The sequence below is a fragment of the Castor canadensis genome, chromosome 1 (assembly GCF_047511655.1).
Source record: "Castor canadensis chromosome 1, mCasCan1.hap1v2, whole genome shotgun sequence".
Taxonomy (NCBI): domain Eukaryota; kingdom Metazoa; phylum Chordata; class Mammalia; order Rodentia; family Castoridae; genus Castor; species Castor canadensis.
This window is the reverse complement of record NC_133386.1, coordinates 85,905,897-85,923,856: the sequence shown is the minus strand read 5'-3', so window position 1 is coordinate 85,923,856 and position 17,960 is coordinate 85,905,897.

The following is a 17,960-nucleotide window of genomic DNA, read 5'->3' as shown; positions in this document are numbered from 1 at the left end:
GCTCTGCTCTGTGTTCCAAGTGAGCCCTGTGTGCCAGGGCAGGCATTTCAACAGCCCTTCAACACCTCCTCTGCATCCAGCAGACCCTGGAACTGCCCCAAAGCTGGACAGGCACGCGCCCTTTGCCAGGAGGCAGCCCAGGAAGCCACACTTGCCACTGTGACATGGCAGCATTTTCTGGCAGGGTACTGAAGATAGGATCACTGCGTTCCAGGCTAACGGCTGGTGTGAATAACTTGCAGGTAAACTCAGAAAGATTGACAGTGAGGACAGCTGTGTGCCATCGACCGCAAAGCAGCAGCAACTGGGAAAACACACTGAGGAAATGGTCACAAGCGCGGGAGGAAACGGCTCATTGCATTTTGCTCATAAGCAGCAGCAGTGTGTGGACAGACCTGTGCTCAGGCGGACAGACAGACATGGCTCACTGACAAGGCCCGGAGCACCTGCTTTACAAGTGGGAAGTCTTAAGTTCATATACTAAAATTGCAAAAGAAATGAGAACTTGAAGTTGTGCACAGGTGGCTCAGGTCTGTAATCCTAGCTACTCAAGGAGGCAGAGATCATGAGGATCAGGGTTCAAAGCCAGCCCAGACGAGTAGTGCTCAAGACCCTATCTTGAAAAAAAAGGGGTGGGGGGTTTTAATGAGAACATCACTTTGTAGATATTTAAAACTATAAATATAAATTTGAAAAATTCAGGAACTTTTTTTGTTGGGTGGAACTGGGGTTTAGAACTCAGGGACTTGCACTTGCTTGGCAGACGGTCTACCCCTTGAGCCACAGGACCTTTGTAACATTGATAATCCAACACCTCGGTCCCAAATCAAGCAAAAGGTCTACGGACTTGAGATTTACGTAGTTGGGCCTGATGGGAACAAACCTCTTCTGATAAATCTTGCCATTCATTATTCTTACGATAGTCATATTCAAACTGTGTGACTGAGTTCAGATGGGGGTCTACCTGCTGCCATCTTATGAAGAATCGAGTCTAGGAGAATGATGGGGGTGGTGAATTCAGCTGTGATATATCATAAGAACTTTTGTAAGTATCACAGTGTGCCCCCAGTACAACAATAATATGATAATAAAAAATGTAAAAACAAAACTCAAAGTATCTGCTGGGCTCTGGTGGCTCATGCCTTTAATGCTAGCTACTCAGGAGGCAGAGATCAGGAGGATCACAGTTCAAAGCCAGCCCAGGCAAATAGTTCCACAAGACCCTATCTCAAAAAAAAAAAAAAAAAAAAAACCTTCACAAAAAAGGGCTGGTGGAGTGGCTCAAGGTGTAGGCCCTGAGTTTAAGTCCCAATACCGCAAAAAAAAAAAAGTATCGTGAGTCCTCTATTTCCTATACAGAACTTCCTAATACACATTTAACTGAATGTTCCTTCTCATTCAGTTTGTTAAAATTGATTGTTTTAACTCTAGAGGTAATTGCCTTTAAGGTTAAAATTAATATACTAAAACCTCGACAGGTGCTAGTGGCTCACACCTGTAATCCCAGTTAATCAGGAGGCAGAGATCAGGAGGATCTCAGTTCAAAGCCAGCCCAGAAAAATAGTTTACAAAACCCTATCATGAAATAACATGTCACAGAAAAATAAAGTTGGCAGTGGCTCTAGTGTTAAGAGCACCTGCTTAGCAATTGTGAGGTCCTGAGTTCAAGACCCAGTGGCACCAAAAAATACATACTTAAAACTCCAGTTATTTGTCACACTTCCTGAAATTTTCCTACTTTATATTCCAAATGACATTGTCCAGGACAAAAACTGGTCTGTCTAGTTATTTGATGTCTATACCTTCTTTTCCAGTCCCTGTGCTGTCACACCCTACAAAGCAACCATGTTGACAAATTCACTTGCTTTGTCGCCCTGCTTTCTTGACCTAGATTAGAGAATCCCCACTTTTATTCCAAGACTCAGGTCCAATGTCATGTCCTCTGGGGTAGGTTTTGGGCTCCATCAGTCAGCTTTCCCACACATACCTCTGTGTCAATACTTATTTCCTTGCTGAAATTATCTTTGTCCGTGCCTGTCTTCTCTAAGTGTCCTAAACGCCCTATGGTCTGACACCATAATCTGCTCGTCTTTGTAGTTCCAGTGACAAGTCTGGTGGTGCCTGACATTCAATCAGTGGGGGACAAATGACTGAGACTGAGCAAATGAATCCATGAATGCATTATGACACTGCAAAGCTATACTGAAAATAATTTGCCTGTGTGCCGCCAGAGAACTTCGGGAACATGGTTAAGTATGATGCACAGACACCCAAAGAGGAAGCACTTAGCCAAGCACACATTGAACTTAGACTGGGAGGCAGCTGGCCACACCTGCGAGCAAAACTGAACTTCCACGGCGGGCTCTTGGCTCATCCGTATCCCTACAGCTACGTGGCTGCAGAGAAATTTTACAACCATAAAGCACATTCTGTGTTGAAAGCCTGCTTACTCATCACGCCTTGCCCAAACCCTGCTGCTCAGTCCCGACTGCTCTCTTCCCACAAGTTTTCCAAGGAATACTGCCACCAGTGTGTCTATTGGGGTGAGCTGAGGGAAAACCAGCAACTCCCGGAAGCCAGGAAAAGTGGGTTGTGTAATCAGGAGATGCCCGCAAGATTAGCTGCACCTGGAACTTGCTGGACCCCACAGGATTTGACCTTCCGCTTTCCAAAGATGGTCCAACAGGACAGCAGCCTGATCTTCCACTTTATAAATGTGACTCTCCTGAAATGATCATATAGTCTATGTAGTGACATCCTTGATTTGTAAAGACGTTATTATAGCTAAAAACATACTTGTTCAACTATTATATTTAACATGTACACGAAGTAATGGAAGATTTATAACCCAGAGCAAAATGCCAGGGAAACAGTCATTCTGATCTTGTTCTTGCAGGCTAGCAGGATTTGGTGCAGGGAGGCACAGGGGAGTATAGCACGAGCCGCCTAGTTTCTGTGTCTGATCTCTGAGACTGATAGTTTGCTAAACCAGCCACCATTTTCAGGCAATGGTTCTCCAAGTGAAGTACAGGCACCAAGTTTCAAAGAACCAAAAACTTGTTCAAATGCACAAAATTATTTGGAGGAGGGGCAGTACTGGGATTTGAACTCAGGGCCCTATGCTTGCTAGACAGGCCCTCTTCTACCTGAGCCACTCCACCAGCCCTCAAATGCACATGATCAACCCCATCCAAACCTACAGATGCAGTAACCCTTGGGCCCATTGGACCTGTATTTTGGCCTGGCCTCCAGATAAGGTGCATGTGTCCTGAGGTGAGACAGACAGTGTTAGGCTCCAGGGTAAAGACCTGAGCCGGGCCTTCCTCCTCTGGTGTGCGTGTCACTGGAACCAGGCAGCCCTAGGCCTGCTGTATCCATGGCCACTCCAAGAGCCACTCTCCTCCTCAGTTCAGTCCTAGGCAGTTTAAGTCCTAAATCCTTTGAAAATATGGAGCAATTGCTGTTTGCTCCATGTATATAGAGCTTCAAAACATTTTTCAGGTTGGGGATGTAACCAGTGGTAGAATGTTTGCCTAGCACCTTCAAGGCCCTGAGTTTGATTCCTAGCACTGTAAAAAACAAATAAAAGCTTTAAAATGGTATATTTTGTTGGCTGGCAGAGTGGCAGGAGTGGTAGAGCTGCCTGACTAGCATTATGTCAGTTTCTAAGGCCCTGTAGAGCCAATCCCCGTGGAGAACAGGCATACTTACATTTCTATATAAATCCATCTTGTACCAATGCCATTTTATCATGTTAATAAATCATTCAATGGCCCCAGCATGGAGGGTCACAGTCTTACCCCTACTTCCAAAAGGCAAGTTGCAATTTTTTTTTTTCCTGTGGTACTGGGTTTTGAACTCAGGACCTCATGCTTACTAGGCAGGTGCTCTACCACTTAAGCCACTTTGCCAGCCCAGCCATGTTTTTGTTTTTCTTTTTAAATAGCGTTCCCTATTTAATCCAAGTTGGTTTTGAACTCTCAATTCTGAGATTGGGGATTGTAATGGTGCATCACTAAACCTCTCTCTAAAGTTCTTTGAGTTTTTTGTTTTGTTTTGTTTTTGGCAATATTGCAGTTTTAACTCTGGGCTTCACACTTGCTAGGCAGGCTCTCTGTCACCTGAGTCATTTTTAAGAGAGGGTCTCTCAAATTATTTGCCCAGGCTGACTTCGAACGACAATCCTCCTGATCTCTGCCTTCTGAGTAGCTAGGATTACAGGCGTGAGCCACCGATGCCCAGCTTCTAAAGATCTTAATTATACTTGTTCAAAGTTCACTGTATCTGTATGCATCTATGAAATTATCACAATGAAAGCCCTCATACTATCAATGTATGCTAATAAAAAGTAAAATAAAATTTTGTTAAAGAAGATCTCACTTAGCCTTTCTTTTTTTTTAAATGATGCTTGGGATGGAAGCCAGAGCCTCAGACATGCTAGGCAAGAGCTGTTCTGCTGAGCAACATCCCCAGGCCTGGCCCTGTATTTAACTCTAGAATCAGCAGCACTTCATTCAGTACAGTAGAAGCTGCTTCTGAAGGGCTGACGGAAGAGGCTGCTTTTATAGACAAAGGCTGAAGAAAGAGCAAAAGAACAAAAAGTAGATTGGTCCTTCAAAGTCGCTTTCATTGTAACTGAGGGATAGAACATTGGGAAATAAATGATTAGGTCACATTAGGACACTTCCTTGTGTGTGGATTAAAGCAGAGGGAACATCATTTTCGTGCCAACTGACATTGCCCAGTTTGGGCAAATTGGCTATTATCTCTTTAGTCTGCTTTCTGGGAAGGTCAGATTAGCCGCTCAGTTTCAGCTTGGTGACCTGGAGTGGCAAGTGGCTCCAAACTGTGCAAAAAACAACAAGACAAGAGTGTTCTTGCCCTCATTCTGGTTTTGCTCAACCTTTAATCTTTTGGGGTTTTTTTGGTGGTACTGGTGTTTGAACTCAGGGCCTCACGCTAGCTAGGCTCTACCACTTAAGCCACTCCACCAGTCATCCCCCCACACCCTTTTCTTTTTTTTTTTTTTTTTTTGCCTGGGCTGGCTTCTGGCTGCTATCCTTCCGATCTCTGCCTCCTGAGTAGCTAGGATTACAGGAGTAAGACACCAGCATCAGGCTAACCTTTAATCTTATTTCCTGCAAACATCTGTAAAATTCTTCCCTCAAGCCCAGCTGGTCTGGAATTGCATTTTCCTGCCCTCTTACTGGAGTTCAAGCCAGTCCCTCCCCTGGAGCCTCTTCATTCTCTTTTCAGTGTAGTGAGCTCCTATGCATCCTTCAAATCTAACTCAAAGAAGCCTTGCATCCCCGACATGTGTGTGAGGCCTGGCACGTGATTCAGTGGGAAAGGTGTAAGTGGTTGGGGGAAGAATAGGGGGGTAGGGAGGATTATTCTCTCATTCATTCTACGTTTGTGTACATTTGAACTTTTCCACAAATGTTAAAAGTACAGGGCTAGGTGGCTCAGTGCCTGAGTCCCTGACTTCAAACCAGGACCAAAAAAACAACTTCTAAGTTAAAAGTACATGTATCCAAATAAATAAATCTTAAAAATACCCAACACTCAAAAAGGGCTGGCAGTGTGGCTCAAATGATAGAGTGCCTGCCTAGCAAGTGCAAGGGCCTGAGTTCAAACCCCAGCACCACCAAAATAATTAGTTAATAAAATGTTTTGAAATAAAAAATATTTGATATATAGAGAGAGAAAGAGAGAGGGAGAGAAATACGTATTTCTATTTAGAATCACTTGTTTCATTCTCTGTGCTGTCCCAAAGGTGGTTTTGTGGTTCACTGTTTTCCATATCTATCTTCTGTTTACACAGTCAACTTCTTGAATTCAGACCCATTTGTTCATTTATATATACGTCCTGGAGCCTGCCTGGCACATTCTGTCAGGGGGTGTAAATCAGATTTAAGTGCACAGGTGTGGGCTGGGGACATGGCTCAGGCAGTAGGCCACCTGTACAGCTTGTTCTGTGGTCAGGTAGGACCATAGCATCAGAGAATGGATACACAGTGATGTTTTGTGGCAGGGAACAGAGTTTATAAATTAAACTCCAGTATGGTTTCCATTGGAGAGCCAGGCACTTATTTCTTCCTAGAATTGACTCATGATTAAAGAGCAAGTTAGGAAGCTCTGTCCTTCCAGGGTGTCTGTGAGGCAGGACTGTAGCCTGTGTCATCTTACTCCTATCTATTCTAGCATCTGCAAGACATGCTTTAACAAAACCTCTGAGCTACTCATTTTTTTTTTTTTTTTGCAGTACTGAGGTTTGAACTCGGGGCCTTCACCTTGAGCCAATCCACCAGCACTATTTTTTGTGATGGGAATTTTCAAGATAGGGTCTTGTGAACTATTTGCCCAGGCTGGCTTGAACAGTGATCCACCTGATCTCTGCTAGGATTACAGGTGTGAGCCACCAGCACTCAGCCAAGCTACTATCTCTTAAAACTTCCCTGTGCCACCAAACAAAAAAAACCCAACTTCCCTACAGCTGTGCTTCAGGCCAGTTCTCCCAGACTGGACGTCCTGCTGGCCAGAGGACCGGAAGTTGGGTTTTTTTGTTTGTTTGGTTGGTTTTTTTGGGTTTTTTTGGTGCTGGGATCCAACCCGAGCCTCACACCCGCTGGGCCAGTGCTCTGATGCTAGGTTACATCCCCAGACTGGCTGGCTGCACAGTGACTAATTCGGTTAGCCTCCTGTTGGTTCAAGATGGAGGCAAAGCCCAGTTTAATAACAGATGCAGATTTGTATTTCCTTTGCTCCTCCTTCTCTGCACTCAATATGCAGGAATCCCTGAGGCCAGGGGCAGGAATGTGTGGCTGTCAAAGGACAGCAGATGGCTGACATTCTTTGTGCCTGTGGACCTTGTCCCTTCTGCCTCTGCCTCCTATGCTTGCTCTTCTCCAACCCTTGAACCTAAACAGCAGTCATTTCACAAGGCTTCTAGACCTTAGATGTGTACACAATCATTTGGGAAGTTGCAAATCTGCAGATTTGACTTGAACAAGACTGGGAGGGCCTGAGGGTTGTCCCGTTTTGGGGTTTTTTTTTTTTTTTTTTTTTCATTTATTGTTTTTATTTGCAGGAGGAGTTGAAAGAGATTTTAAGGGTGTTTTTCTTTTTCCCCTAAACATGAATTGTTCACATAAAACCAACTTAACTATAGAAATGTAGCAAAGTAAGGGGAAAGCACAATAACCCAAGAGCAAAGGCTGGGGAGACCAGGAGGGTGCGGTTTGCATGTAACATATGCACAAATGCCATATGGTTCACCTGCTCGGGACCGCCTCCCCAGAAGGCAAGCATGAGGACCCATTTTCACAGAATGTTTTCCTCCCAAACATCTGAGAATGTTTCAATTTAAAGCTTAAGGTTAAAAAGAGAAAAAGAAACAAACAGAAAAAAAACCACACAACCCCACAAACCACCCAGACACAACCACCTTCCTTAATCGATCATAGGAGTTTCTTTTCATTTCATAAAAAAGATTAATAAAAAATATTGAAAAATTATTTTTTCGTCTTATATTTGTAAAGATAATAGAATTCAGAAGTTTCTTAGAAAACAGACCAGAAACTGCCCTCCAGTTTCCACCCCTGTTGCTGAGAATCAGCAGGACTAGAAAGTTTGGGGTACTGGAGCTGCTGGTAGAGAATTGTCCCCTGTTTTTGGCCTGCAGACCACCCTGGGAGTGGTGAAGCTTCACAGTGGGTGTCAGCAGACTTTTTCTGTAAATGGCCAGGTAGCAAAGATTTAGACTCTGTCGGCCATTGGTCTCTGTCCTGCAAATTCTGCCCTTGGAGCATGAAAGCAGATAGGGCTGGGGATGTGGCTGGGCAGTAGGGCACTTGCTTGGCGTGTGCACTGGCCTGGGTTCAGTCCTCAGCACAACACACACACAAACACCGTGTAAAAGAAATTACTATGCCCCAGTAAAGCTTTTTTCTTTTTTCTTTTTTTGGTGGTATTGGGGTTGGAACACAGGGCCTCATGCTTACAGCCACTGTTACCACTTGGGCCATTCCTGAGTAAATGGCCCAACCGGTAAAGCCTTTTTGATGAACCTTAAATATGAATTTCATGTTAGGAAGTTTTATTCCTTTTTAATTTTCTCCTGCCCTTTAAAAAATATTAAAACCATTCCTATCTAGTAGCTTGTACAAAAACAAGCAGTGAGCTAGACTTGTCTAGTACACCACAGTTTGCCAGTTCCTATTCTAAAGAACATTTTGGTGCTGGGCAATGTGGCTCATGCCTGTAATCCCAGCTACTAGAGAGACAGAGATCAGGAGGATCTTGGTTCAAAGCCAGCCGTGGTACATCTCAACCAACAAACTGGGTGTGGTGGTCATGACTATAATCCCAGCTACACAGTAGGCATAGTTAAGAAGATTGTGGTTTAGACTCAGCTCCCAGAGTGGCAAAAGTGTAAGACCTTATCTGGAAAAAAAAAAAGGCTGACAGCGTGACTCAATGGGTAGAGTATCTGCCTAGCAAAGCACAAGGTCCTGAGTTCAAATCCCAGTACTGCCAAAAATTTTAAAAATTAAAAATAAAGTACACTTGGCCAGGCACTGGTGGCTCACACCTGTAATCCTAGCTACTCAGGAGGATCAAGTTTCAAAGCAACCCTGGGCAAATAGTTCACGAGACCCTATCTCAAAATTACCCATCACAAAAAAGGACTGGTGGAGTGGCTCAAGGTGTAGCTCATGAGTTCAAGCCCCAGTACTGCACAAAAATAAAATAATAAAGTACAACCTCTGTGTGACCTTGGGCTCCTCTAGCTGAGCTCTTTCCCTTTCCCTTTATCCCCCACACTTCTCACTTAATTTCTTTGTCTCCTTTGTTTACTACAAACTAAGCATCTAAGGCCCAGTTCTGTTTTATCTCTTTCATAAAAACTGAGCTTAGGGCTCAAGTGGTAGAATGCCTGAGTTCAAACTCCAGTACTGTCAAAAAAAAGAAAACCCAAAAAAATTGATTTTAGAGCCTGGCATGGTGAGATATAGCTATAATCTCAGCACAGGGGAGGCAGAGGCAGAGAGATGGAAAGTTTGGGGTCAGCCTGGGATACACAGCAAGACTCTGTCTTTTTTTTTTTTTGCAGTACTGGAGCTTGAACTCAAGGCCTACACCTTGAGCCACTCCAGCCCTTCTATATGAAGGGTTTTTTCAAGATAGGGTCTTAAGAACCATTTGCCCAGGCTGGCTTTGAACCTCAGTCTTTCTAATTTCTGCTTCCTGAGTAGCTAGGATTACAGGCATGAGCCACTGGCACCTGGCATGTGCCTGGTTTGTGTTTTGGGATTTTTTTGTTTGCTAGATTGGTTAGTTGTTGGTTTTGATGCTGAGGATCAAACCCAGGGCCTGGTACATGCTAATCAGGTGTTCTACCAGCTCCAGTTCTGCTTTCTGTTGTATGATCCTTACTCATCACCTCAACCCTTACTTCCCTGCTATTTGAAATAGAGAACAAGCCCAGTATTGGTGGCTCACCATTGTAATCTAGCTACTTGGGAGGCTGAGATCAGGAGGATAGTAGTTCAAGGCCAGCCTGAGGAAATAGTTCATAAGACCTCACCTCCAAAATAACCAGAGCAAAGTGAACAAAGCTGTGGCTCAAGTATTAGAGTGCCTACTTTGCAAGTGGAAAGCCCTGAGTTCATGCTCCACTCCCACCAAAAAAATAATAATAAAATAAAATAGAAACAGCACCACCTATCTCACAGACATTTTTAGCCCTTATTCCAGGTAATTTAAAAAAACATTTTTTTAAGGGCTAGTGGAATGGTTCAAGTGGTAAGGCCTTGAGTTCAAACACCAGTACTGCCAGAAAAAAAATTTTTAAACCTTTAAGTTATTTCGTAGATCCCTGTGGGCTTTTCCTGAGTTTCTGTGAGGGTGATGCCACAGATTCTGTATCAACAGGACACGTTTCTGTTCATATTGTTAATGCCAGCAGTCAATGCTGGGAAGAACTGGGTTCAAGATGAAGTCTGTACTAAATTAAGCCAAAAAGATTGGGTCACTATTTTGAAAACACTAGGAAGAAAGGAGTGAGAACTCCAAGTACAAAGTTGGAAGACTTGCCTTATGTTCTTCCGTCAAAGAGAAACAAAGGGACCAAGGGCAGCAGCCCTAGGCTCTCGCACCTGAACTGACAAAACCAACCACCCGCAGCTGGTGCACCTGCTATTCTTGTTCAGAAAGGCAACATAGGAAGCTGTGGAGAGGGGAGGAGAGTGGAAAACAGAACAAAACTGTGACAGTAGAGGTCGAATTAGTGAAGAAAGAAAAAAGTAGAGGCTAAATCGGTCTCTGTAGTCAGTGGAGGTGAGCGGCCACTCCTTCACCCCTCAGTGGCCCTGGGTCAAGGAAGGGTCACCGGGCTGAGCACTAAACACCTCCAGCACCACCTATCTCACGCAGATTTTTAGCCCTTGTTCCAGGTAATTAAAAAACATTTCCCTGAGGTTCGTGAGGGTGACAGGATGCCAGGCACCTGTGGGCACCATGCTGACACACGTACCACTTCCCGTTGAAGCTCCTCTCCTCCAGGACCCTCAATCTCCCCACTAATCCTCCTGCAGGTCAAGGACCTTTTCTTTTTGGCTGCACTGGGGTTTGAACACCTACCACATGAGCCACTTCACCAGAGCTCTAAAGGGCCTGTCTTCTGTATTTTTGGATCACCAATGACACTGCTTGGTACATACTGGGTGAATTAATCTGGTTCACTGAGTTCAGTGGTAATTCATTGCAACAAGACCATTCATTCACCGGAGTGTTCACTGGGGTTTTGTTTTATGTTATTATTTTGTTGTTGTTTTATCTGTTTTTGTGAGACTTAGGTTTGAACTCAGGGCTTCACAGTTGCAGAGCAGGCACTCTACCTCTTGAGCCACACCTCCGGTCCATTTTGTTCTGGTTATTTTGGAGATGGGGGTCTTGCAAACTATTTGCCCATGCTGGTCTCAAACTCGGGTCCTCCTGATCTCAGCCTCCCAAGTAATTAGGATTATAGGCCCACCAGACCCCGGCTTGAATTCTTTTAAATCCTAGCTACTCAGGCGGCAGAGAGCAGGAAGATCGAGGTTCCAAGCCATGCCAGGCAAATAGTTTGTGAGACCCAATCTCAAAAAAGAAAAAACACAAAAATGGGCGAGTGGCTCGAGGTATAGGCCCTGAGTTCAAGCCCCAGAACAAAAGAGAGAGAGAGAGAGAGAGAGAGAGAGAGAGAGAGAAAGGTCAGAATATAAATTCTTGTCACCAGGCTGAAGACGTGACTCATTCGAGAAGTCCTAAGTTCAAACCCCAATACTGCCAAAAATAAATGAATGAATGAATCAAATAAATCACTATTGCCTACGTTTTTTTCTTTTACAGATGTAGCAAATAGTGAGTTTGCAAATCCATTTACTTTTTTCTTTGTGTGTACATATATATACTGTTCAAGTTCACATTTTCCTATCACTCAAAAACCTTGATTGGTACTTCCTATTTTCTGCATCTCACTGAAGTGTCACCCACAAGCCTAGCACTTAGTCTCTAAGGTCAGAGCAATCCCAAGTCAAAAGTTGAGGACAGGGGCCAGGACATGACTCAAGTGGCTGAGCGCCTGCCTCACAGCAAAGGCCCTGAGCTCAAAAGCTGAGAACAAGTGTGGCTGAGGTCCGTCCTGACTCGCTTTGTAAAGCTGGGCCTCCAGCAGTGCTGACAAGAACAGTGTAACAAACCATCACGCTGGAATTGTTGGTAAAAACGCTTGCAACTATTTTCCCATTTTTTTTCTGAAGAATCGAGGCTTTTGCTTCTAGGACTATTTAAAATGTTTGAATGAGATCTTCACAATGCAAAGGAAAACTTAAGAATGGAGATAGTTGAAATAATTTTCATGGCTGAAAATACATCTGGAGGTACAATTCCTCTCCCTAATAGCAAGCTGGATGAGGGGCAGAGGGAGACAAGCATGTGAGTGTCTTGGGTGTCCTGTCTCCTGTCTGTCATTCTCAGTGGGCTCCAGCAGCTGGGGCTCAGCCAGGGCTGCTCTGCTCAGCAATCCTTTCTTCCCCAGAGCTGGTTTGCCTTCTCCCTCTGTGCCTTGCAGAGAATTTTAGCTGTTTCAAGTACACACTGAAAAATTAACAATCTCGGAGTAATCAAGGAAATTATCTCAGCCCCATGGCCCTGCAACTGAGCCTGGAGTACTGAATAGGAGGGATTTTGTTTGTTTGTTTTTCCCTTTGCTGGATGTACTGGGCTGGTCATTTCCTGTTCTCTTTTGTTTTGTTTTCCTCATGCTTCAAAGACAAAGGTTCAAGCCCCAGTGCCACAAAAAAAAAAAAAAACTCTTCCAATAATACAAAGTAAACATGCGTTTCGATGATTTTCTTTGATCTTTTTTAAGAATTAAGAATTACAGGCCTGGTGGTACACACCTGTAATACCAGCACTGGGAATGCTAAGACTGGAGTGTCATAAGTTTGAGAACAGCCTGGACAATTTGGTGAAGGGGAGAGTCTGGGGCTGTAGCTCAATAGTAGAGCACTTGCCCAGCATACACAAGGACCAGGGTTTGATATCCAGCACCACAAAAAATTTTTTTTAAAAATGTAAGAGTACCTTCTTTGAAGTAAGGAAATAATTTCCAAGACCGTTTTTGAAACTGGGGTGAACCGATTTTTGATGAACTCTTGTATTTTTGTTGGATAACACAGGGAATCAGAACAGTGTAACCAGCCCATGAGATGAGGAGCTGGCTTTCTCCATATCTGGAGGATGTTAGAAAATAGCAGGGGAATTACAAAGAGAGGTCTCCACCTCCGGGAGTGGCTTACACTCACGTGGCAAGAGCAGACAGTGGGTCTCTCATTCCCACAAGTGCCATCAGCTGCCTTACTAACAGGAATTCACAGATGAGGTGGGCAGGAAGTCAGTCATCGAGAAAAAGAGGGAAAAAACCAGACAAATAATTCTAATCTTCCCTTACAATTTTCAAAAAGTACACCTCGTGATGAAGATACAAAGTAATTAGTTGCCCCAGTTTCTCTCCTTTTTAAGGCGGACGGTGGTGGTGGTTCACACCTGTAATCCTAGCTACTCAGGAGGCAGAGATCAGGAGGATCGAGGTTCAAAGCCAGCCCGGGGAAATAGTTCATGAGACCCTATCTCAAAAAAACCCATCACAAAAACAGGGCTGGTGGAGTGGCTCAAGGTGTAGGATTTGAGTTCAAACTCCAGAACAAGAAAAAAAAACTTACATAGAATAGCATTAGGTGTTGAAAGCCTGGTGCTATTTATATAAGAAGGTCAAATACATTCATCTTTTATAGTTGCCACATGAAATAATGGACGGAGTTGTATCTATTTGCTTTTAAACTTTTTTTTTTTTCCTGCTGGTACTGGGGTTGAACTGAGGGCCTTGTGTTTGTGCGGCTAGCGCCCTACCACTTGAGCCACGCCAAGCCCCCAGCAGTCTATTTAGTTTTGAGATATGATCTGGAATTCCTAACTCCTGTAACTGATATTTGCATTTCTAACACAGAAACTCTTATCTCCCTAACAACCTGGAGTTCAAGGCTACCCACAAAGCTTTGTCAAAGTGAAGTGATTGATTGATTTTTTATTTTTGTGTTTTGGCAGTTCTGGGGCTGACTCAGGGTTGCCTGCTTGCTAGGCTCTATCGCTTGAGACACGCCCCCCTTTGAACCACGCCCCCTGGCGCCACGCCCCCAGCCCAAGGGATTGATTTTTCAGAGTTGGCAGCAGCTGCAGCAGAGCACGAGATCAAAAAGTGCGGATGGATTGTTGAAAAATACCCTCGTTTCTACTTGAATGCATGAATTATTTGGGGAACTGGGTTTAACCGGCCGTATTTCAGGCACACCCCAGAAATTGTGATTCAGTAGAACTAAGGTTAGGTAACACCCCAAAATCTGTTTTTTGAGGTGTTAGGGATCCAGCCCAGGCTCTTGAGCACACTAGTCAGGCATTCTACCACCAAGCAATAACACCAGCGCCAAACTTTACATCTTTAGCCTGTAGCCTGAGCAGTTCTAGTGTACTGTACTTTGGTCAGACACTTTGAGTAACACCATATGCATTAAAACTTAGCAATCATTTAACTGGAAGGAAGATTATGCTTAAATGGAAGAGAAGAGATTTTTCATGTTTTTGGGGGGTGGTGGTGAGACAAGGTCTTGTTCAGTAGCCCAGGTTGGTCTCAAATTCAACTCCTGACCATCCTGCCTTAGCCTTCTAGTGCAGGCATTACAGTCATGCACCACTATACCCAGACACTTGATGCATCTTGCTAGACATGTGGGATGGTTTCTCAGGGAAACCCTTAATGAGCCCCCTGCTTTTACTTGCTCTTAGTTGGTTTAAAGATTACTAATTTTGGCCAGGCACCAGCGGCTCACACCTGTAATCCTAGCTACTCATGAGGCAGAGATCAGCCCAGGCACGTAGTTCAGGAGACCCTATCTCTTAAAACCCTTCACAAAAAAAGGTTGGTGATACGACTCAAGTAGCAGAGCACCTGCCCGGCAAGCATGAGGCCCTGAGTTCTAAAACCCACTACCACCAAAACAAAAAGAAAAAAATCATTAACTTTGAAGGTCACACGCTAGGTCAAATATGATTAGCTTCCCATTAACTTGGCAGTAGATAACACCTCTGACTGTGGGTTATGATCATCCTAACCTAGGTTGATTTTCAGGGACTCCGAAGACCACCTTTGCAGAAAACACTGACTATTTACGCCTGCAGATGTCTGATGAGTGACTGAAGCAGGCATGTTGATTGCTGATGGAGCTGGCCTTCCACCCTGTCTCTTTCAGTTTAGAGTCCTGCAGCTTCTGCCACATCCTGGTGCTGCTGATGTCCCAAGGCGAGATGAAGACCCTCCGTTAACCCACTCCTGCAAACCAATGAAGGCCTGCTTCCCCCTCAGTCCTACAAGCAGCCTGGTCCTCTTCTGGCCCCCTTCTGCTTGCAAGCTGAAGCCCCCTTACAGCCTTGCCTGTATTTCCTGCACATGTGGCCCAGTCTTATTTTGGTTATTTCCATGCCAAAAGACCCCCAGTCTCCACTATCCAGGTGGTGGGAGAAGTCTTCACAATTTGTCAAATCTGAGATCTAAACTTCCCTCCGCTTTCCTCCCTCCCTCCCTCCCTGCCTTCCTTTCCTTTTCCAATGAGTTCTGGGAATTTATCCCACAACCTTGCCATGTTAGGCACCCACTCTGCCACTGAGCTACATCCCCAGGACTTGCCTGCACTTTTTTACTGCTGCAGGTCTGTAGAAACTCAGGTAATATCTGAATCTTTGCTCACAGGCAAACAGGACAATCAACTACTTCCACTGAAGATTGAGTGAGACACTGTAAAATACCTAGTATATGGTAAATAAATGTTAATTTCTACTTAACAAAAGCTTATCCATTTGTAAGTAGTTATTGGAAAAGTTGATTACAACTGTAAGTGACTTAGTCTTTCTTAGATTTTCATAAAAGTCACTACTGTTTTGGTTTGGTTTTCTTTAGTGGGACTGGAGTTTGAACTCAGGGATTCGTGTTTCCAAAGCAGGCTCTCTACTGCTTGAGCCACACCTTTTGTCCATTTTGATCTGGTTATTTTGGAGATAGGGTCTTTTGAACCATTTGTCCAGGCTATCCTTGAACCTTTATTGGTTTTATTTGGCAGTTCTGGGGTTTTAAAATCAGGACCTCATGCTTGCTAGGCAGGTACTCTACCACTTGAGCCACTCCACTACCCCCGTTTTGTGTTTGGTATTTTTAAGATAGGGTCTCAGGAACTTTTTTTTTTTTTTTTTTCAATGAAAGGGGATACTTGGGCTTTCCAGTTAAGATGTTAGAAAGTTTCTACTGTACCTTTATCCCTTCCCGTTTTACAATGCTTTAATTCTTTGAAAATGTAAATAATGTAATTTGTAATGGTCCCTATTTATAGGTGAACTATGTACTAACAGTGTAAATGAAATTGAAATTGAAACCCATTCCCTCATGAGAGCAGATACTGGTTATTTAGGCTTCTACATAGGGTAGTTTAATTTCTTGGGATAACTTCTCAGTGTTTTTACTTCAAATGCTAATGATATAAGGCTGATGGGAGCTGGACACTGGTGACTCACACCTGTAACTCTAGCCATCTGAGAGGTTAAGATTGGGAGGATCTTGATTCAAGGACAGCCTAGGCAAATATTTCATGAAACCCCATCTCCAAAATAACCAGAGCAAAATGGACTGGAGGTATGGCTCGAGCAGTGGAGCACTTGTTTTGCAAGCATGAAGCCAAGAGTTCAAACCCTGGTCCTACCAAAAAAAAAAAAAGTATTTCTTGGAGCTTATAAAAATATTGGGTAAAGAAACTACACTTACTCCTACCCTTACACCTCTCCCCTGCCAAGAAAATGAGAAATAGTCAAGTTTATCACAAGAGATTTTTTTTTCAACTTTATTTTGGAATAATTTTAGATTTACAGAAAATCTACGAAAGTAAGGTAGAGAGTTCCTATTATCTACTCACATCATAGAGTTATACTTGAAAATAACCTTGCCTGTGTGTACAGCCAGATGGTAGAACACTGGTGTTCATGAGGCTCTGGGTTCAATCCCCAGCACCAAAAGAACAAAAACACAAAGAACTAAATAACTGTCACTCCATTGTTATGAATAAACACCAACCACAACATTCTGTTGACATAAAACAGAGTCTGCCCCCAGGCTAGACTATCTTCCTCCTTACTTTCTCTGTACCTCTGTCAGCACTTCCTGGTCTCAGTACACCTCTGAACAAAGCTCTTCAGGTGATGACAGTGCTGTCTCCACTCTTCGCTCAAGTCCTATGGTTTTGGGTGTTACCCTAGGCAAACTGATCGGCTATCCGGGTTGCAGGCATTGTTCTGGTGATGACATTACCAGTGCTGACCAGTAGGAACCTCAAGTAAATAAAATTAAACAGATCTAAGTAGGAGACTTTCTGAGTTCTTCCTATTCTTTCACAAATAAAACTTAGAGATCTGGTTGTTTCTTCTAGGTCTGATGATGTAAATGACCTCTATAAACTGAAAAGTGGTACACGTCTGTAATCCCAGTACTCAGGAAGCTAGGCCAGGAGTTCCAGGCCAGCCAGGAGAAAACCTGTCTCAAAAACACAAACAAAAAGAACCGTGATACATACCCATATCGCCTCTATGTCCACTTTCCTTGACATATGCTACTTTCCTTGACATATTCTAACACTGTTGCTATATTTTAAAATTTAGATTTAAATAAAAAAAGTTTAATTTACATTAAATTTAGAGCTGGGTGTGGTGGTGTGTTTCTATAATCCCCGCTACTCTAGAGGCAGAGGCAGGAGGATCTCAAGCTTGAGGCCAGCCTGGGCAAAGGTAGTGAGACTATCTCAAAAATAATGCTGGCTCAGAGGCTTACACCTGTAATCCTAGGTATTGGGGAGACAGACATCAGGAAGATCAAGGATCATGGCCAGCCCAGGCTAAAATATAGTGAGACTCCATCTCAACCAATCAAAAAGCTGAGCATGGTGACCCATGCCTGTGATGCCAGCTATGCAGGAAGCTTAAATCAGAGAATCACAGTCTGGGCCAGTTTAGGCATAAAAGTGAGACCCTATTTAAAAACGAACTAAGGCAAAACTAGTGGTGTGGCTCAGGTGGTAGAGGAGTGTTTGACCAAGGCCCTGTGTTCAATTCCAAGTACCTCAAATATTAATTAATAAACTATAGATGAAATCCTTTAAATTTCAGTTTAATCATTTTTCCTTTGGAGCTTTAGACACTGTGTGAAAATGGTAGTGTGGATCAGATTGCCTGGCGTGAGCATCTTATGTCTGCATGGTCTTTTTGCCTGAGCACTTTATCATTGTAACACCAATTCTAGCAATAGCCATCACTCTAAATCATGGAAT